This window comes from Struthio camelus, chromosome 4 (assembly GCF_040807025.1).
Source record: "Struthio camelus isolate bStrCam1 chromosome 4, bStrCam1.hap1, whole genome shotgun sequence".
Lineage (NCBI taxonomy): Eukaryota > Metazoa > Chordata > Aves > Struthioniformes > Struthionidae > Struthio > Struthio camelus.
This window is the reverse complement of record NC_090945.1, coordinates 38,063,608-38,084,199: the sequence shown is the minus strand read 5'-3', so window position 1 is coordinate 38,084,199 and position 20,592 is coordinate 38,063,608. Positions and strand designations below refer to the sequence as shown.

Sequence of the window (20,592 nt, the reverse complement as noted above, 5' to 3'; positions counted from 1 at the left end):
TTAAACACTGAACTATCATGTTGACATGTGAAAGTTTCCAACGCCTAACTCTTGTAATTACAGGATTATGAAGAAAAGAAGGAAAGTTTTTACTGGTAAAATGCCACATTCAGTATTAGACATAAGTACAATCTGTGTAAAACCAATTACAATCCACTGCTCTGCAGCAAACATTTCTGAGGCCTTAACACTGTTCAAAATAACTATTTCCTTCAAAAAATATACGGCAAGATAGTTCCTCAAAACGAGGCAAAGGCAGCTGGAGAATGAAGATGGCATTATCGCTGAACAGTGTAGATTTTCCCTTCCCGCTCCAAAAGAGATTTTTTCATAATAGGCTTTTACAACTTTTAAACATCATTTTAAAATATACTGATCCCAGAATGGCACATCAATTGTAATGTATTTTCAGGGATACAGAAAGGAAACTAGAACAATCACTAAAAAAGCCAGATAGAAGGCTATGCTGGTATATTACTGTGAATGTCAGATCTTTAAAGGAATGCCCATTTAATCTTAAATTTAAATTGATTGGACTCAGAAAGGTGAATTTGGTTTGCTTGGGTGACATTGCTTTTTTTTCAGTTTTTGTCCGAGAGTGAAAACAATTGTGCTTTCCTTTTGCATAGGAAGCACAATCTTAGCATGGACAGAATTGAAAGGGCAGCGACCGCTTCTTAGAGCCGCTGCTGCTAAGTGTCGTGTCACACATGGCATCCAGGAAAACACCTCCACTACACAGCATACGTACATGCCGCGGAGCTTCCACTGTATTAATAATACTCTACTATCCCATACGCTCTAGGAAAAGAGTGTGGAGAAAGGGAACTCTTCAGGCTAAATGACAGGGACTCTTTCCCTCCATATACAATTAGGATGAAGACAAAAGGAGAGCATCAGCATACAGTCACCGCAGTTACTCTTCTGTTTCTTCACCAGCATTTTTGTTTATTTAAAAAGGGTATCAGTAATGTCCTGTTACAAAGGAAAATCAGTTAACTTCTGGCAAAGAAATATGCCTGCTGTAGAGGTGAAAATGCTCATTATTCCCTCAGCACGTAGCTGAAACTTGGAAAACACTGCTTATAAAGGAACTCCTTTGTGTCAATATATGAAGTATGGGTACCTCTAGAACTGCTTACAAAATGTTCTTATCCAACCATCACACCTTGTCAAAACGTGCATAGTTTCAGATTTTATAACAACCTTGAATCTGAGCCCAGGCTGTCAACAATTTGTTAACCCAATTGTGAGAGAACCTACGCTCTGTTCAGACCTGGACTGATTTCTGGAAATTTCGAGTTGAACCCAAAATTCAATATGTCATTAGAAAAACAAAACAAACAAACAAACAAAAACTGCAAATGCTTTAAAAATACTAGAGAATCCACTACAGGGACCTGGAGTCAAAATCAGGAAGTTGAGGTATGTTCAAAGGGTACGTTTAGAGGAATTAATTCTAGTAAAATCTCTGGAATTCTACATTATTTGAACCTATTATAGAAATATCACATGAACTAAAGTATTTTTAGTAGAGTTTTTTCATAACTCAAAATTCTAAGTGATCATGAAGTAATCAAGAAGAATTTGATCTTTTCTCTTTTCTTCTTTTGGATTTTTCCAGAAATTAGCAGGAGTAAGGAGAACTCATTTGAGGATGCACTAACTTCCACTAGATTAACTGCTCTATGTTAATTTCCCAAAATAATGTTGCCGTGCAGTACAGAGACTTGAGCTATTCCATCACATTAGCTTCAACAGGATGCACTTCTCTCACTAGAGAGAAGGAAAGAGGAAAAGAGGCAAAACTAATGTAGACTAAGAGTGCTTCTTCCACACCATCCACTTTTAATCAAGTTAGATTTCCTCAGATCCACACGGACCTCAAGATCTAAACCTTCACAGAATACATTTCTCTGTCTTTCCAGAGGAAGGGGCTGCATGGGAAAAGGCCTCTATATCATAAGTATTTGCATGTAATTCTGCTGATTACAGCTGGTGAAATTCTCCCTTTTACTTCTGCACAGGAGATAACAAGGCCCTTCAATAATTAGCATGGAAGAATCTGTCAGAATCTGAATTCATGTCAAACTGCAGCCAGTATCAAGATTTTCTTGCATAAAGGGCAAGTGCTAGAGAAAAATGTGTACGTTACCAATGGCAATTGGTAATATGCAAAGTTCCAAACAACAGTCCAGAGCCCACTATCATTTAAAAGTTTCGAAGGAGTTTTAAGAATCAAAAGCAAGATCAGCCAAGAGCCTGTGGTCAGTTAATGAAACATAGAAGAACCTCCAAATTACACTGCAGGATGAACCTAATGGCCTCAGCATCCCTTGGGGGGGGAAAAAAAAAAAAACCACACACGAAAGTGCAACAGACGCACTACTCCACCATCTTCTGGAAAGAAATACTCAAGATATTGGGTTATATCCATGCATTATAGCAGTAAAATATTATTTTCGCAGGAAAGATCAAGTCACCTTCATATGAATTTATCCTTGCTAACTGTTCAGATCAGCAGCTGATTAAATCATAGGTCTATTTCCTCTAAATCACATGCAAAGACAAAAACACGAGGACCGCAGTAGAGTCTTTTCTCTTAGCTCCTTTTAAGATCTTTCAGTACCTTGCAGTAGGGCTCAGCACAAAATGGTTTGAGAAAACACAAGCTGACGTAACATGGACACAAGCTGAAATAGCACATTATATTAGATTTTCCTTTTTTCCCCCCTTATTTCTTGCAAACGTAGGCTTCAGCAAAGTAAGTTTCAATGCGTGTCCCCTCAGTTGAGCTTTCTCAGGTTCAGGAGCATTCAGAAAGAGGATAGCAATCCTGAAGTCACCTCTGCTTTATTTAATTTGTAATTTATGCAGAACAAGTAATTGGTTCTCTCAATCTCTCCATGCTAGCTAAAACAAAAAATTTCAGAGTCTTGCAAAATCCTTACCAACTCTCACAGTAAACTGTGACAACAGAAGACAACACCTTGGATGCCAGATACCAGTTAATATCAGTAAAGACAGAAGAAGCAGGACGACCTACCATACTTGGGCTTAAACTGCAGAAGAAAGAAGATTCTGTCCCTGCACAAGAAGGTAAATCCACAGAGAGTAGTCAAGCCATGGAACAGGTGGCAAAACGATGCTAAGGGACGTCCATCCTCGGAAGTATTCAAAATTTGACTCAACAAGGCTCTGAACAACCTCATTAGACTTAGAAGTTGGCTCCACTTTGAGTAGGAGGTTGGACCATTTGCTCTCTAGAGATGGCTTCCAACCAGAATATTTCTACATTTCTGTGATACATACTGCTGCATGACAAACCTCCCATATGTACATGTGCATATCTGGATGGTTACTGGATGACTAGACACGCATTTGCACATACGCTAGTTCTACTTCCTGTGATGCTTTTGTGTAGCAAGAGCCATGCCAGGTACTCTGCAATTGGCAGCTGGTAACAAACTACAACATACAATGAATATTTTGGAGATTTTGTAGATTTCAGAGAAACTAGCAGATAAAACCACTATTAGGTGAAGTGGATAGGTTATGAGCACTATTAATATTTTTACCTCTGCAGAGGTAGAGCAATTTAGAATTGTATAACTTCAAATTATTATTGTCAACCCCAATTCAGAGGGGAACCTTCAATACCTGCAAGAAATTAAAAACTGCAGTTATGATGCATCCACTCAGAATCAGTGTCCAAAAGAGAGACTGGGGATCTACTAGCTATTTACCAACTAGCTACCCTTTCCTGATTCATCCTGTTGTTGGAGCACAGCTTGCCTGACTGGACTAAATATGGAGAGGGTTGAATTCCAGTCTGGACAAGCTGCAGATCCTTTACTTTTCTTGAAGTCAAGCCTGAACTTTGCAAGAGAAAACAAAGACACCGTACTAAATCTTACTACATAAGCTAGGCTTGCAAACCATCCCTAAGGAAGAAAGAAATATATAACTTCTGATTCAGATTCTTACAGAACTTGAGTAAATTCACATCAGTTAATGACGCTGAGCTGGTCTGAAACAGGTAAGGAGAATCTGCTTCCAAGAGTCTCACTTCCAAAACGTAACATACCATGTATTTATTAGAGCAAGACTCCATTTTGTTAATGTTTGTTTATTCCGTTACCCCAGCATTTGGCAAACTGTTTTCACATCCAAGACATTTAACATTATTGCTTGTTAGGGTGTACGTGGAGCTGAAAGAGAGTTTAGAGCCTGATTTATAAAACTAGTTATGAGTGTTCAGTAACTTTGTCATGGATCTCTTATACAGCAGCCAGGATGCAAGCTGAATGCTTGATTCAAAGAAAGGAATTACATTACTGCATTACTGGCAAGACTGCAAAATGCTGGTCATGTGCTGGGAAACTGCAGCTCCACACAGAATTATGGCCTTGGAAAAATATCCCTATTTGGCCACTAAAAGATTTAATCACATCGTCTCTGATCATCTTTTTCTGTTAAGATCTGCTTGAGGTGGCCTGGAAATTGATAAGTCTAATGGATTTTTCTCTAAAGTTTTTAAGACTGAAAGGACCTCCTGTGAAAGGCCCAAAGGTCAACCCTTAACCCACAGCCTTCCCAGATCCCCTAAATCCTAAGACGTGCTGGACAGAGGTCTGTCAGCACGGAAGCTCTGTGACTCCATTGCATCTCAGATCTCTACCTCCCTCATCATACAGTCCATCTCATTCTGCCAATGATTTCCTTAGTTTGAGGCTGCCTCGGGAAGCATACCCTCCCTCTCCTTTTGGGGAAGATGCTAGAGATTGTATTGGTTTTCCTAAGCATTTTTCCTATGCATTTATCAGCCTTTAATGAATGGTACCTGTATGCCCTACACTGTGTGTCAGGTGCCCATACAGAATCCCAAACTCAGAAGACAGCTAACTACTGGATTATAAAATGAGGGAAGAGAGCTGGGGAGGTACTAGCTACGCATTCTTGTCAAACATGCAGATCAGTGACATATTCATTGTTTACTGGAATTTATAATACTTTTCAAAAATAAAATTCTACCTATGCAACCACAGCATAATTTGCCAGCTTCTTATATCAGCTATTCATTCCTTCTCCTTGTGCTCAATTCAACACTTCTATTAGTATTATTATTATTATTTTAAGTCTACTGAGACTATTACACTGAAAAAAGGAGAATCATCTTATTATTTAAGATATGTAAGTTGCTATGTTTTTGGAAATTGAATAGAATTCATTAGAGACATACATTTACCATTAGCTTCTGATCTTTCTGGAATTACCTATTTTTCAGAATACCATAATGAGAGTTTTAATAAAAACTGGTTCCTGTATGCTGAGGTATTAATTCTTGTGAAATAGGAATCATCTTATCTAAAAGAGGATGAATAGTGTGTAGGACATCATGAATTACCTTTGGTAGAAAAAGCCTCTTTCAAAAATACCAGGCAACGAAGATGCTTGTAATAGCATCTGCTCTCATTTTTATGAATGGACTTTTCTATTGGGTTCATTTTCTTTCTCCATTTCCTTTTATAACACAGAGCCCAATCCAATAGGGAAATGACAGACCTCCTGCAGGCTGATGAACATCCTTCAATTTCCATTAAAACAAGCATGAATTGAGGGGCTCCAGCACATCTTAGAGCCCATTCATGTTCTTGCAGGATGAGTCCCATATGTATTATCAGCATCTCACTACGAAAAATAATTGTGTAAAACATTAAAGAGTTAAAAATAAGAGGTAAGTCTCAATGAAAAACCTACATCAGATTTCTTTCAAGTCTGGATACAAGTCCAAATTTTGCAAAAGTAATATCCTTCCAATGAATCTAAACAAACCCTTGACCACATTCATGATTTTCCAAAATCATTAGAAATAGGGGTGGGGAAAGGCAACGTGATGCACGTATAACGTACTTCTTGTTTTCAGAGGACAAAATTGGGGCTTTCTGAAAACTGGATCCTTTCACAGTACGTCAAATAGGACATGCAAAATTGAAGCATGCAAGAAATAAGTCAGTATGGACAATTTTTCTTCTGGAGCTCAGGAAAAGCTCTTCAAAACCCAGAAACTGAGTTGTGCAACTGTACATCATCATTAAAAGCCAATAAAGAACTCTAAGCTGGATATATGCATGCAAAACTAAAAGTAAAACCAAGAAATGTTCCATAAAGCAAGCTGCATACTTCCTCAGCCCTTGCCAATGAAAGTTGTTTACAGTCTGCTTTGTAGCCAGTGCAGTAGAATTGCAGCACAATCTAGTGAGCACAATGCCTCTTTGGAGTTCAAAGTTAGGGGTGTTTAGAAGCATAGTTTTCAAAGTCACATTGCTTTATGACTGTTCATATGTCTAAAGACTAATTAACTATGACAAGCTGACCATTAGGAAAAAACATTCATACAGATGACAAGATGACAGATGTTTTAACACAAACACCGTGTCAGCCAAAAAAAAAAAAAAAAAAATAGATATATGACAAGTTTAAGTTTCAATTAATTAGGGATGTTTTAGAATACAATAATCATTTTCAAACCAAAGAACCCTGTTAGATTAGGAATACAGTATTTCTTGTTTTCAACAGCCATTCTACTCTCAAAAGCAAATGGTCTAGTAAGAAAGTATTCCTTTTATGCACTGCAATCTGCTCCCTCACCGTATTCAGCCTTTACTTACTGAAGTAAGGGTTTACTTCTATTACTATCATTTACTCTGAAAAGTCAGAGACTATAGGAAAAGGAGAACACAGAATTTCATTTTAAATATTTTTGCAATCAGCAAAGTAAAATAATCTCCAACCATATAATCCTCAATACTAACGATACATAAAACAAAGAGCTCTGTCTTTGAGATTCAAAACTGAATCTGCAAGTCTAACAAAAAGCAGAGCTAGTTACAGTGTCAAAACCGCTAATTCTGTCTTAGAGCATAAGATCTGATATATTTGAGGGGAGATAAACCTTGCAAGCAAGAACTCATATTTCCATTTCTTTGGCATCTTTCTTATCTAAAGGCTCAAGGCTTCACTTTCAATAGTATTCACCTATGTCATATTACTGTAGAGGTCTTTCACAAATGTAACTTGCCCCAAGTTCTGAGCTATGGCCTTAGAGCTTCAGGATAGCCCAGTGAGTGTGAGATTAAGCTGCTTCTCACTTGATATTTAGAGTGTGGCACCATCCTAGCATAAGTTCATGCCATAAATTCTGGTGGTCTTCTAAGGATACATTATGGCACCCAGCAGTTATCATAAGAAAGCTCCTAGCTGCATCTTTTCCTCTGAATGCAGGAGCTAAGCCAGTGCCCAGAAACCACTGGCACGACTGAAAAAAAATCAGGAGTACCTCAGGCAACTTTACACTGCTGTAAACATGCATGGGGAGAAGCATGCTACGGCTAGTGAACTGCTAAATATATAACACAAAATTCCTAAAACTGAGCACATTCTGTTTAGATTTTTTATAAAAATAGATTAATTGTTTTTGCAGGCAATGAAATTGCAGTTTTCCAATATGAAATACTGCCATCATCTTTTGCCTGGGCCAAGAAAATAAAACATAACAATTAAGTTTAATTTGTCGAAACTGGTATAAAAGTCCCAGTATTGTCCTGTTACCAATGTTAGAACATAGTCTGAATCTAACAGCAGAACTTACTTCCTGATTTAGTGTTTATTCACAACTATCCAAAACCACAGGAGCTTTGGAAGTGTAAGCCTTCTATCAGAATCCTGCTCAGGAGTTTGCACCGTTAAAGTCAAAACTGGTAATTTTTTCAATCCGCTATTTAACAATAGGAGCTCCTAATAACCACATGCGTGCAAAAAGAGAGCTGGGGTGGGCACATCATTTCTCTTACATCCTCACACAACAGCAGGATACAAATTAAATTTCAGTACTACCTAATGGAATTTTTTGTTTAAAAAAAAAAAAAAATCCCTCAGATGCGATCGCAGCGTCATCTCTCTCATGAATCAACGCACAAACTGCAGAGCAGGAGAGTATATTCAGCACCGTGTGAAGAATTTTAAGTTTACTCCTACAGATCACTGGCATTCTACAAGAATAATTCCGCATATTGACTTGTCACACAGAGATGAGCCTCAACCAACGGAAACAATTTTTCTTTAATGAATCTACCAAAAACATCCACCTTGCTTACTACAGCCGTTCCTGATTTCCCACCCACTAAGATTAGACTCTACCATACAATGTTCATATCTACATATAGGTATCGCTCAAAGCATGGGGTATTTGTTCAGGGGCTTAAGCCTGTATCTAAAAGAAACAGAAACAAAGATATAGGATATAGCTTAGCTAGTATGAGTTTGTCTTGTGGTACTTAATGTTGCCATTTTAATCCTTCTGAAAAATGTTATATATTTCAGGGCCTTGAAAAGCCAGCTGTAAAATCAATGTAAGTGATATTATTGCCAACTATGATTTTGCTAGTCCCTTAAACATATGCTTTCTCTGTGAAGTCTGGCATCCATGTAATAAGGATATATTACTTAAGCATTATGCAACAGAATATGTGAATATAATACACAATAATAACAACCACTTACATAGGAATATATATATAAAAAAACTTTACAATCCTGTTTGCATTGTATACTACTGTCAAACAATGGAAAGCAAGGGTAATCTGATAACTTCCACATACTGCAGTGGACCTGTACTGAGACACTCATAAGCTCTCTTTTAAGAAATATAGGAGAAGCAGAGTACAGATGGAACACAATCCGAATACAAGAGATTTAAGATGAAAAGTTCATAAAACTTCACATCGTGCCACCAATGAAAGCTTAGTGGTATAGAAAGAGTGCAAGATACAGTGCAAGTATAGTGTTATATTTCCTCTGAGGTCTTTATCATTAGCAGTTATGGAACTTTTCTAAGTACAACCTTTCCTCCAGAGCATCATGCCTAATAATGCCCAACAGCCATTCCTTCTTAAAGTTTTCTAAGCCCTTTAAGCCCATTTACAGTTTTTTTAATTTAATACATTCTTTGTCAATTGATGAACTCTAAAATTTAATTATGTACTGCATAAATAAAACTTCCTTTAAGTATTCAGCTTGATAATTTCATAATTTTTGTGCTGTGGAACGTAGTTAGCAATCCTTCCCTAGTCATTTTGTCTATGCTATTCACAATTCTACAGGTCTGTATCACATTCTCTTAGGCTTCCTCTTTTCTAGGCAGAGCAGCCTTAGTCTGTTCAGTCTCTGCCCATGTAAAAACTATTCCGTACCTCCCTTCATCTAGTCTAGTTCTACTGTATGTTTTTTGGAGTTAAGTATAATAAAGTATGGGGTGATTTTATCTCCTTTCCAGCTCATTTATAAATAGGTTAAATAGCAAAAACTGAAGGATGGATGCACTAGAAGATTCTACTAGTTACCTCTACCCTCAGCAAAAGCTGACCATTTCTAGCTGAACTTCACTTCCTATCTTTCAGTAACTATTCATTAATTTAAGAGCTGTCCACAAGGGCTCTTGTGAAAAGATTTTTAAAGAATCTCAGCACACTGTACCAAGCATACCACTCTTACACACTCGCAATCATACTCATTAACACACCTGAAAAACTCTAGAAAAAAAATTTAGCAGATTGGTGAGGTATAGTTTTTCTTCAAAGGGGAAAAAAATTAAAATACCTTTTATAAACATGTTTATTGATGTTCATAATACATAATTATAATAAATTTTTTTCTACTAATATGCCCAGGGCAGAAGTCAAACCTTCTGGTTTGTCCTTCCCTAGAGATCTTTAAAAATGTGTATCACTTTCATTTCTTAAATCTGAGACCACTGCAAGTAATGGATTTCACATTTTAGCTCAGTAATTTCACAACTGAGAGATTCTTTAAAACTCTTGGGTGGACAGCCTTTGCTTTGGAGATGTGTAAATATTAATTTTAATTTTTTCATGTGCATTACCTCTAAAATCTCTCTCAGTGACAGTTCAAAAGGAGTAGAGCCTCAGACCCATCTCCTATAAAGGAAAGTTCCAGTGTGAGAACCTACCTACACAGTCCTGCACCACAGAAGTGAACGTTAATGAGTCTAAACATTTCCAGTGGCTAGAGTCACTGGAAAGAAAATAAGATCATGCTGTATCTTCGATTAATACAGACTACACTTCAGCATCACATTACTGAACGGTTTGCAGTTTGTTCTCTCAGATCAAACTGCCAGAGTATGGTATTACATATTTAGATCTTCTGTAGGATTTTGGGGGGAAGAAACAGTATCTTCCTGTGTATCTATAGACAGCACATTGCATCCCAGGGAGACCAGCAAAATGACAAGAATAACAACGTAACCAAATCTTTTGTCCTCAGTTACAATGTAATCTGTTTAATACTAAACTCACTCCAGTGGCGTTTCTCTGAATTTTTACTAGTATAATTAAGACCTGGGTAGTAGCACTAAAAAAAAAAAAAAAAAAAAAAGATGGTTGTATTATGAATTCCAAATATTACGTATCTTAATAAATTTATCTTTGTATTAAGATGATCATCATATGTTTAAAATCAAAAGGACAAATAAACCCCATATGCTACCTACTCGTTCATCCATACAAAACAATCCAGGCATTGCTTTAAAATCTAAATGCTTCTCCTTAACTCTTAAGTCAGTCACAATAATTAAGTCACAATCAACTCTATAAATTACTCAGTACGTGCCGTTGCTGGAAAAGGTACTTGACTCTGAAGTTCTACAAGAGAGTTTTCAACATGCAGCTTCTGAAGCTTACAAGATAGAAATTATTATTCTACATTATGGGTTCCAAGATCTGAATCACAGAACCAGGGATACAAGTGAAAATTAAGGAGATTTTCACTGGCTAATAAATACTAAATGTAGTATTTAGGTTCCACAGAAGAGAAAAAGAGTGTTCAATAACATCTAGCCATTTAGAAAGGAGAGGAAATACCTGTTTCTCCATCTGTAAATGAGGATGTAAACATGCTAAAAGTGAGCTGTGACTGTATTGGACACATACTGGTTTGAAGCAGTTTTGAAGCAAATCCCCTAATCATCCCACTTTACCACTCAGTGACTTTGTCCACAGAGTGGATTTGGGTTGCACAAATGAAATACTTTTCAGAGGAAACTATACTGAGAGGTTCTTCCAAGTACAACGGGACTGAAACAAATGACTGGCTCTTAGTCAGCCTAGAACTACATACATGGCGAAGACACTTGGTCCAAAGGCAAAGATTAAAATCTAGTCTGAAAGAGAAATCCCCAGAACCAATAAAGTGGAAGTGTAGGGGCCTCAGCATCTGCTTCTTTTCTTACCATTCTTACTGTATCAAATGACTTGCTGATATAGACAAAGCCTTACACAATCAGTGTGCTAGAGCTGTGCAGAACCAACATCAAATTCCTACACCATTGCCTCATTCGAGCCATTATACTGCTGAAGATTTCAGTTAAAAAAACATTCTATTTTGCACAAAACCAGGGATAAGAAGAAAAGAAGGTGCCACATGGAAGCTAATGGTTCAATGACCAATATAAATAAAACTTATAAACCTAATAGTAGCTGCAGCCTTTCTCCCTCCTGAGACCAAATTTTAAGAACAGGCAGGAGGCAGAGCTAGAACTTCAGCTGTGGAGATAACGCGAGGATAATCTAGAAGCATATATGCTACTTCCTTCTTCCCCTAATCCTTTACACAGCAAGTAGTGCTAGAAGGATAGTGTGCCCTCAGAATATAATTATGTCAATGCTCCTTTTGAATCACTACAGTTATACATCTTATACTACACAGAGCTCCACATAAACACTCAGCTGTTGCCTTTACATAGACTCTGCACTATGATCAAGATTCTTTGCTAGGAATTATTTTAAGGTACATCTGAGATTAATTTCAGCATTCAAAACAGACTGTTCCACAAATTTCTGCATCATCTCATTGAAAAACTGCATCCTTGTTCATGTTTTCTTCCATTACTGTTTATACTTTCAAATACTGTCAATTAGATTTCCAAAAAAAAGTGTCTTTAAAATCCAATTGGCTTTATTCAATTGCATCAACAGTCAAAAGATCTCTCAGAATTCTGGAGTCAGACTTAACCAAGTTCACGTATTCTTCAGACAAACTGACAGTGAATTAATTCAATTTTCAATATTTTTATTTCCTTGTTTTGAACCCAGATAACCTTCTGTTCTTTTCAGTTGACTTACCCTCTAGCACTCACAAATTGAAAAATAGGGATCAACGTCATTAATACTCTTTGTACCTCAAATATATATTAACACATTATTCTTACTGGGAGTACAGAATTTTTATGCATGTCTTAAGGAGGATTATAAATACACAAAATATTCCTGCAAGAGTTTTATTAGAAGTACAAGTGAATAAGGTGAAGTGAACGTGAATGACTTCTCTATTTTATTGTTGCACATATCTTTGGCAATTTTTTAAAACTTTTCCCCCTGCTACGTTTTATTACAGAAAGAGGTGATTAGAGTCAGATCCATGTCCCACTGTGGCATAAGCAAATTTTGATTCCTGTTGATATTAGTGGAAAACTGAGCCCTTCAAGAATAAGCTTGTATAAGAACAGTCTTTTTAAAGATTCTTCTAAATATCCTGAAACATTCCTTATGTATTTATATGTAAATTCAGGGTTGAATCTGAAACCCTATTATCTTTTGTTAATTAGTTTTTTTAACTTCTGTGGCTTTTCTGAGTTGAATTATTTGGAACTTTCTTTCAAATTGGTACCTTTCACTAATCTTACAGCATTTAAAACTTAAAATCTATCTTGCCATGCTAGCTATAAATATGCTAGTTGGACTCTACCAACTGTGAGCACTCAGGGACAGTACAGCAAGAATGAGAGGAGGAGTTTACACCCTCCCTACTCCTCTCTGGTTAAGAAATTTATCTGACACTGCATTGTCAGAGTTGTTTGTGCCTCTCAGTCTCAAAGTGTGAAATCTTTTTTATTGTCCTCAGAAACAGAAACAAATTCTCAACACTACAGCACTGTTCGACCTTCACGATGCTTCTCAGGAGCTGTTTTATGAATATGTACAACAGAGAAAAACTCTTTTCTTTCCCTTTTCTTTCCTCCCCAACCTCCAACGGGTCAGACGTTAAAAGGCTATTCTGAACAACTCTTCCTACTGCACAGCTAAGCCTTTTAGCAAAAGGAAAAGTATAAGCAGCTCACAAAATAAAATCTGTAAGGTTGGTGTCTCACTGACTCACTTTACCACTAAGTGGTGACAAAAGCTCTCCCTGTAGTTGTTCTTGGACATTTAATTGACATCCAGTAAGTATGGAGAGACCAGAAATTAATGTAGAAAAAACAGTGAGCTCCAATGTCAGAAAAATATATAAACTACATATAATGTGTGTTCTGAGTACTCCATCACAATATAAACACAGCGTTAGCTGAAATAAAGACAACAGTCTTCCAAAGTTTTCCCTAGAGATCAATAATTTGTGAGCACAAAGGATATTAGTGTTCAGCGGATGCTGAGTCTGAGATTTATCATTCTCCAATGGGCAAAAGAGACTAGGTTAATTCTTGGGATCTGGTCCAGAACTTAAGAACTCTATGCTCTCTCTGCAATATACTGCCTTAACCAATAGTGTTTATGACAGCATTTCTCGTTAGCATCTGAGCCTGAGTCCTTTAATCTTAGGACTAAAGGAATTGCCTCTGCCCACAATGCTGAGGCATGTCTATTTCAGTGCTATAAACACTAAAATTTACTGCTAAAATTACTCTGGTATTTGTGAAGAGAAACCCTCCTCAGAAGCGGTTGACTCCACGTACGAGCCAAAGGATGGAGTTAGTGAAGACATCTGCAAAAGAACTTAACCTGAACCTCAAGCCTGAAGCCCACCATTCACCAATAAGATTGCTAAGCACAGGGGCTATACAGATGTGACAGCTACTATCCTTAAAATGCCATTCCTTATGCCAACATTTATAGCATTTACTGTTTGTTATCACAGTGTTGTACAACCCCTTAGAGTCCATTAGACACAGAAAGTGGAAGTTACACCACAGACAAAAAAGGATAACTTTCATGACGACAAGAGGAGTAAGCGTCTTCAAAGATATTTACAAGATTCATTTCATTGTGGTGAATGAGAATTCTTAAGAAAATTAGTATTTCAGCACATTCCCAGAGGACATGAGATGTCAGAACAACGAGCAACTCTCCTCCCCTTTCCCCTTCTCCCCAAGAAAAAACACAGGATAGACTAAACGCATGCAGGAAGTCAGGAATTAAAATAACTCTCTTGAATCTCAGTCTAATATCTCAGTTGAAGCATTGTCCTTCCAAACTCAGTAACTCTGAATCACAAGACAGTCCTTTACCAAATAGCCTTCTCTTTATCAAGCAGAACAAAAGCAAAACTCACTTTGTTGCTTGTGCCAGAAATAGCAGCTCCTGTCAGTCATTAACAGGAGGCGCAGATACTAAAGAATAGGAACATGGGAAAGAAATAACACCAGGTCACAAATTGGAGTGCCCTCCGCAAATCCTATTCAACTGATCAAGAGTGAAAAGGGTTAAAAGAAAAACTGATATCGTACAATGTCAGGATATTTTGTACTCAGAGTTCTTCCAGTATTACTGTGGCCATAGACAATTAAACTAAGAGTGTCTTTTAAGTATTTTTCATTGCTGATAGTGCCCTTTTCTAGTGCTATTCAAATCCTTTAAGTTTTCATGGTTTGGCTAATCCTATTTCTTTTTAAATCACATTAAGACCCTCCATATGTATTACGGATCCTGAAAAGAATGAACACATACCTCGCAAAGACAGCGGAATGAGTCTCCCACATGAGGGGAGACAAGCTGGCTAGAATCCATCAAAGCAACATTTAACTTTGGTACACAGTGGTGAAAGACATGGTTAAGGGATTGGGTAGCCTTCAAAATTCTTTCTAATACCATTGCTGCAGCTCTTGGTTATATTAGGTCCCGTCACCTGCTTAGGCAACAGACAACACCACTTTTCCAGTGTTTTGATATCAGGCATTATAATAAGTGCTTTACTAGCAAGAACATAAACCTATCACACATTATTCTTCCTGATGACTAAAAATACTATAAAACACAGAACGCTTGATATTATGGTAGATGTGTTAACAGGCTTCAACTACACACATTTTGGACTGCATTGCCATAGTATCCAAAAGCCATATACTATTGCAAGCTGAATAGCTCTAATTCATTATTAACAGAATGTGTGTGAACAGAAAACCATTAGAGTTTGAAAGTAGGTATGCTGCATTCCACGTACAGAGGTAACTTTTAAAATTACATTCAATGAACTTGAAGTTACGTTCAATAACTTGTATAAGGTAGCTGACAGCCCTGAAATCCTTCGCTCAGCTACAGGTCAGTACAACTGTTTTCCATAGTGACATACGAAAACTTTTGAATCCTCATCCATATGCACTCTCTTCAGGACTTAATAGGTAAATCAGTCCGTGACTAGTTGATTCTTGACAGTTCTGCAGGGGCTGAAAAGCAGGACAGGAGTTAGCACCAGATGGGATGATAAGCTTTTATAGTGAAGACATCTATCTCTTCATCAAGAAATGGACTGGCATCACTAATCCATTACACAGTGACCACTGAAGTTAACTTTCTCCACCTACTAACAAGTTAATTTGTAGCCACTACTAGGATTGAATTTAATTGAGAAGTCTAACAATACAAATAGCTACACTTCATTTCCAATCCTTAAACTCTCTAAATTACCCCTAATATCTTTTCAGATGCAGCCTCTACTTTTGATAGCTGAAGTCGAGCATGTTGTTGCTAAAACAAGCAACTGAACGATATTAGTTCATTCACATATACTGCTCTCTTGAATACCATGAGGCTTAAAGTTTCACTTGCTGAAAAATGCGAGCCTTGTGTATACACAATTCGTGTACACAGGCCAATATGCTATTAAATTTTCCAGGACTGTGGAAAACTAATTTTCCTAGAGCTTTTTTTACCCTCCCAGACCATAAAGTTCTTGAGCATAAATGTGTCCTCAGCATTTTGAGCCATGTAATGGATAGGTTTCTCATAGCTTTATTCAAAGCAATGTAACTTTTGTAGCTTTCAAAATTATAAATCTCTCTTTTGTGCCACAAATCATCACAGAAAAATTTAGTGTGATAGGCTGGGACAGACCTATACTATTATCTCTGAAATCAGTAGGCACTACTGCTTTCACTGTATAGTGCCATGCTTGCAAAGTTCAAATGATGACGATAAGATAAAGGGTATGCTATCAATGGCATGCTTTGGATCTCCCCAGAATAAACGCTGTTAAGACTTCACTGACTAATGCAAAAATACAGTGCTTTTGGTATTAAAAAGAAATCTTTTTTTTTTTTGTGCTTACGTCACTTATTATAATTATTGCATAGGAAGATGCATTAGTTAAGCAAACAGCATCTGAAGCCACACTTGAAGTCACTACAGTCGTGTTTCTTCAATTTTAGAGACTGTGATTCTCAAAATTATAGACAAGAACAATATAATAAGAATTGCAACACGGATAATAAAACTACCTTGTATTCTAGTTCTCCATGGGTCCAACTCTTCTTAGAGTGAAATAAATATTAATACAAACAAAAGTAAATCTTCAGAAGGCTTAGACTGGACCTTTTAGGTCAATTCCTGAACACTTTAATTAAACACAGAGTTAACACATTCAGCACCTTGCATAAGACATTCCATTTTTATCTTAAAAGGGTCAAACATTTTATTTCTAAACCAAAACTAAAAATTTCTGGGGTTGAATATTCTGAGGTTATGCATACTTACTACAAACAAGCTTCTGAAGAAGAGAGACACAGTTACATGTGGAATAAACTCAGTGTAGACTAACTAGAATGAAGACGATCCAGAACAGACTGCCCTCAACTAGCAGATACAGTAGCGACTGGGATTTGGATAACACACAAAGTCATCAGTCTACAGCTTACACACATGATCAATGGAACATGGATGAAATTGGAATTAGGTTACAAAATGATTACTTTCATCATCCTTTGAACTCAGAATGTCTGCAAAATGCTCACAATTTCACAGTTCCTGGGAGAAACTATTGCTGAGATTTATAAATACCACTCATAGAATAAATTTTGCCAGCCTGGATAGTAATTGTTTAGGATTTACAGGATCAGGCTTTTCTCCTGAGAAAATAGTCAGGTGTCTAAGTAGTCAAACCAGCGTGCCAATTAATGATCATATGTGTTGTTAATTTATAGCCTGATACCCAGTACTGGGCTCTCAGTGTAGATAACAGAGCATCTATCTCCTTTCCAAATTCAGGTTGTACAGTCGTGTCTTATCTTTTCCCAACCTTTATTGTTTTAATAGTTTCCTGAAAGGAGAGAAAGTCCTACCTTCTAAAACAAAGCTAAGAGAGTGAATTCTCAATTATTGTAAGCATACAACATAGTACGTATTTCAGTTTTACTTCCTTGTTATTGACTTGCTGGTCTAAAATGAAGTGCGACAGAATAAAAGAAATAGAAGTAAGGCATCCCTTTGCAAGAAAAAACCTCCACAGGAGGAAGACAGCAAGAGCTGGGCCAACAGTTGGAAGATGGTTTTCTTCAGAGGCAGATACAGTTACACTGCTGCCTTGGAAAAATCTGGACACTACAGATACATCCTGAGACAAAGGAAGGGGGAAAAGAGTGATCAGAACACGAGTTTTTGACAGAGTGACCACTGAAAGCCTCAGGAGTACAGCTGACTTTCTCCCTTATGCATAGATGAAGGTGACTGGCCTTACTGGAATTAACTAAGAATTACGAGAAAGATTAAGGCATAAGTTACTAAAAGTATACTAACAGCAGTCAGAAATAGGGGTTAAATAGTAAAGGCCGGTATATTCTCGTGTGAAAAAATGATACTTGCTTTGAAGATGTTTCAGTCACTTTAATCAACTACTGGTCTTTGGCTCCCAAAGAAGAAGGACGTACAAATGCCTATTATTTTCATTAGCAAAAAAGGCCAAATTGGCCTAAATTAAGCCTAAATTTAGTCCAAGAGGAATTACATTGTTTCACCTACAGAGATGAGATGGTGGCTAACCTGTCACCTGAGAGCTGCAATTAAGAAGAGGTGAAGGGAAGGGCATCAGCACTGTCATTGTGACAGCAACCTGCATTAGCCTCGTCATCCAATCTAAAGCTACTGAACTAGAGGGTTACTTTGTGAGAAAAATGCAGCTCAGTGTTGGAAAGACTCCTCATGGTAAACAGAGGGGAGAGATAGCAGGTGCAATATGTAATCACATAGCCAAGATATCTCAATCTTAACACAGCTAAGCTTCAAACTTCTTTCTCACTGCAGAATTATTCTTTCAGGGCTTTCAATCCTTCAAGGATACAGTCTCACATCTTATGCAAATTGGATCGGCTCTATTATTACTAAATAATTCTACTTCTACTGGCTGCTTGTAGGTATAGCTATCCCACCCATCCTATCTTGACACAACACAAAGTCAGACGCATTCCTGATCCCCTAGTACTTTAATGTGCTTGCTGAAAAACAACTATGAAGTGTATACTCAAGTAGAGCCTTACACCTACTCATCTCTTCAGTTATATGAGCAATTACATATACAATTGTCATATAATTGTCACTAAATTCCTTCTTACAAATTGCCAACAGCACAAAAGTCCTTTAGTTAGTAAAAAAAAAAAAAATGAAGCGCTGCTTGAAAGTACAAATGGATCTGAACATTTCTGAGGTTGGGGCAACAGGATGGCAACTGCAATTTAACTTGGGTAAATTAAGACAATCACACTGGCAAATGTGATCGAAAATGCTCATCTTCACTGATGGAATCCGTCTTGGTAGAGTATTTGGAGGAAAAGACTTCTAGCAGTCTGTATCAATAGCAGTGAAAATACCCAACACAGAAAACAGAGGCACTGAGGCTTAGCTGTTGCTCCTAAAAGCTCATAAGAACTAAAATCAAGGCAAAAGCTTATCAGAGTTCTATTTGTGGGCAAGCTCAGTGCAGGAGAGTTGTAAGTTTTGGGCCACTGCAATTTATTTGCTCCTAGAACATCACAAAACGGGATACAGTGTATATACAATGTTTACTTCTTCAGCTACAACACCAAATAGAAGGCTGATATGATTGGTACCTTACTCTATAAAAATTTCACTTCATTTATTTGAATTGCTGGAAAATTGATTTATTAATTACTCAGATTAACTGAGTACTGCTCCAGCTGGAATCAATATAAATCCTAGTGACTTCAGAGAGAGAGAGAAAGAGAGTTCAGAATGTCTTGGTTCTCAGGAAAACAAAATCAAGTTGTCTTGTCTAGACCTCCAAAAACCTATGCCAAACAGAATAAAAGCATGTGTCAAGCTTTTGTAGTCTGAATCACAAAAAAGTAAGATAGCTACTCAGTGAAGAAAAAAAGACATGACGAAAAACGGGAAATTTATTTCAACCAAGAAAGTTCACGAAAAACCCACACAAAGACGACGGCCCTAAGCAAAATAGCAAATTTGCTACCGTTTACTATGTAATGGATGGCTGGGCATGTAAAAACCTAGCAAACAGAAAAACGAAGAAACATATCTCAGTTACTACAGCCAGGAGGGGTGATTTGAAAATTGAGAGTTTAAAGAGATCTCTGCACAAACAGAGATGCAAGAGAAGGAAATTGGGTTATTTTTAAGTATCTTTTGCATTGCATTTCTGTTCTCATCCTTCACGTTTCCCCATCTTTCCTGTCATTAAATATCTGCTTGTACTCATAGGAATTAATGCACTTTCATATGTGCTCAAACATCATCTCCTTTTTTTATTAATATGGGAAACAAAGTGGATTGACAGTGATGTTCTTTGTATACATATGTAAAAATAGTTAATTTTCCACTGTTGTTTTCAACTATATACTGATAAGATTCATCTGTTGCACTCTATTAAAGGAAAATACATTAAGACTTCATGAAGATTTACTAAAACAACAGAAGTTTGCCAACAGAGATGCATCATTTTCTCAAAAACTGAAATACAATTCATCCTTAGCATTTTTCTGCCAGCATAATTTCATTTATCTCAGCAATTACCACAAGTCATAGTAGTGAAAATGAATAAAATCAATACTACCCTATATTATCCTGAAATTCAGAAATGGAATCTAATTAAAAATAAGAATAAAATATTTCAATGTACCTTGAGTATGTTAAAAAAAATAAACAATACTCCAAGAGAAACATACAAGATCCCCAAAGGTAGAGTTCATATTCCATCATCATATTGTAATGAAGACTTTACAATTTTTTTTTTTTATTAAGAAAGTTTTAGGGTTTCTTTGGTTTTTTTTCCCCTAGTCTTTTTTTTTTTTTTTTAAACACTTTCAAGTATATGCATTAGCTTAAGAGTGGTTTAGGCATAAAAAAATAAAGAAATGTTGAGAGCGAAACTTTGAAAGGTAGTAAGCTCCATTCAGGTCTTTGAAAAGTTTGTGTTAAACAATAAGATTTATAAACATTTTATGGCAAAAATAGGCTGGCATAATTTCACAATGAATATACTGTACACACAATGTCTAGG

General features: G+C 36.8%; 1 long non-coding RNA gene across 29 annotated transcripts in view; it reads right to left on the bottom strand.

The window, feature by feature from the left end:
* LOC104145532 (uncharacterized) overlaps nt 1-20,592 on the bottom strand; it is a 251,341-nt gene that overhangs the window by 184,430 nt on the left and 46,319 nt on the right. The window contains exon 1 of one of the 29 annotated variants that reach the window (XR_011140971.1): nt 5,566-5,691. The exons of the other annotated variants lie outside the window; for them this stretch is intronic. This is a non-coding gene — a long non-coding RNA (uncharacterized lncRNA). Of the gene's footprint in view, nt 1-5,565; nt 5,692-20,592 lie in introns of those variants that run through there. 29 annotated transcript variants of the gene reach the window in all.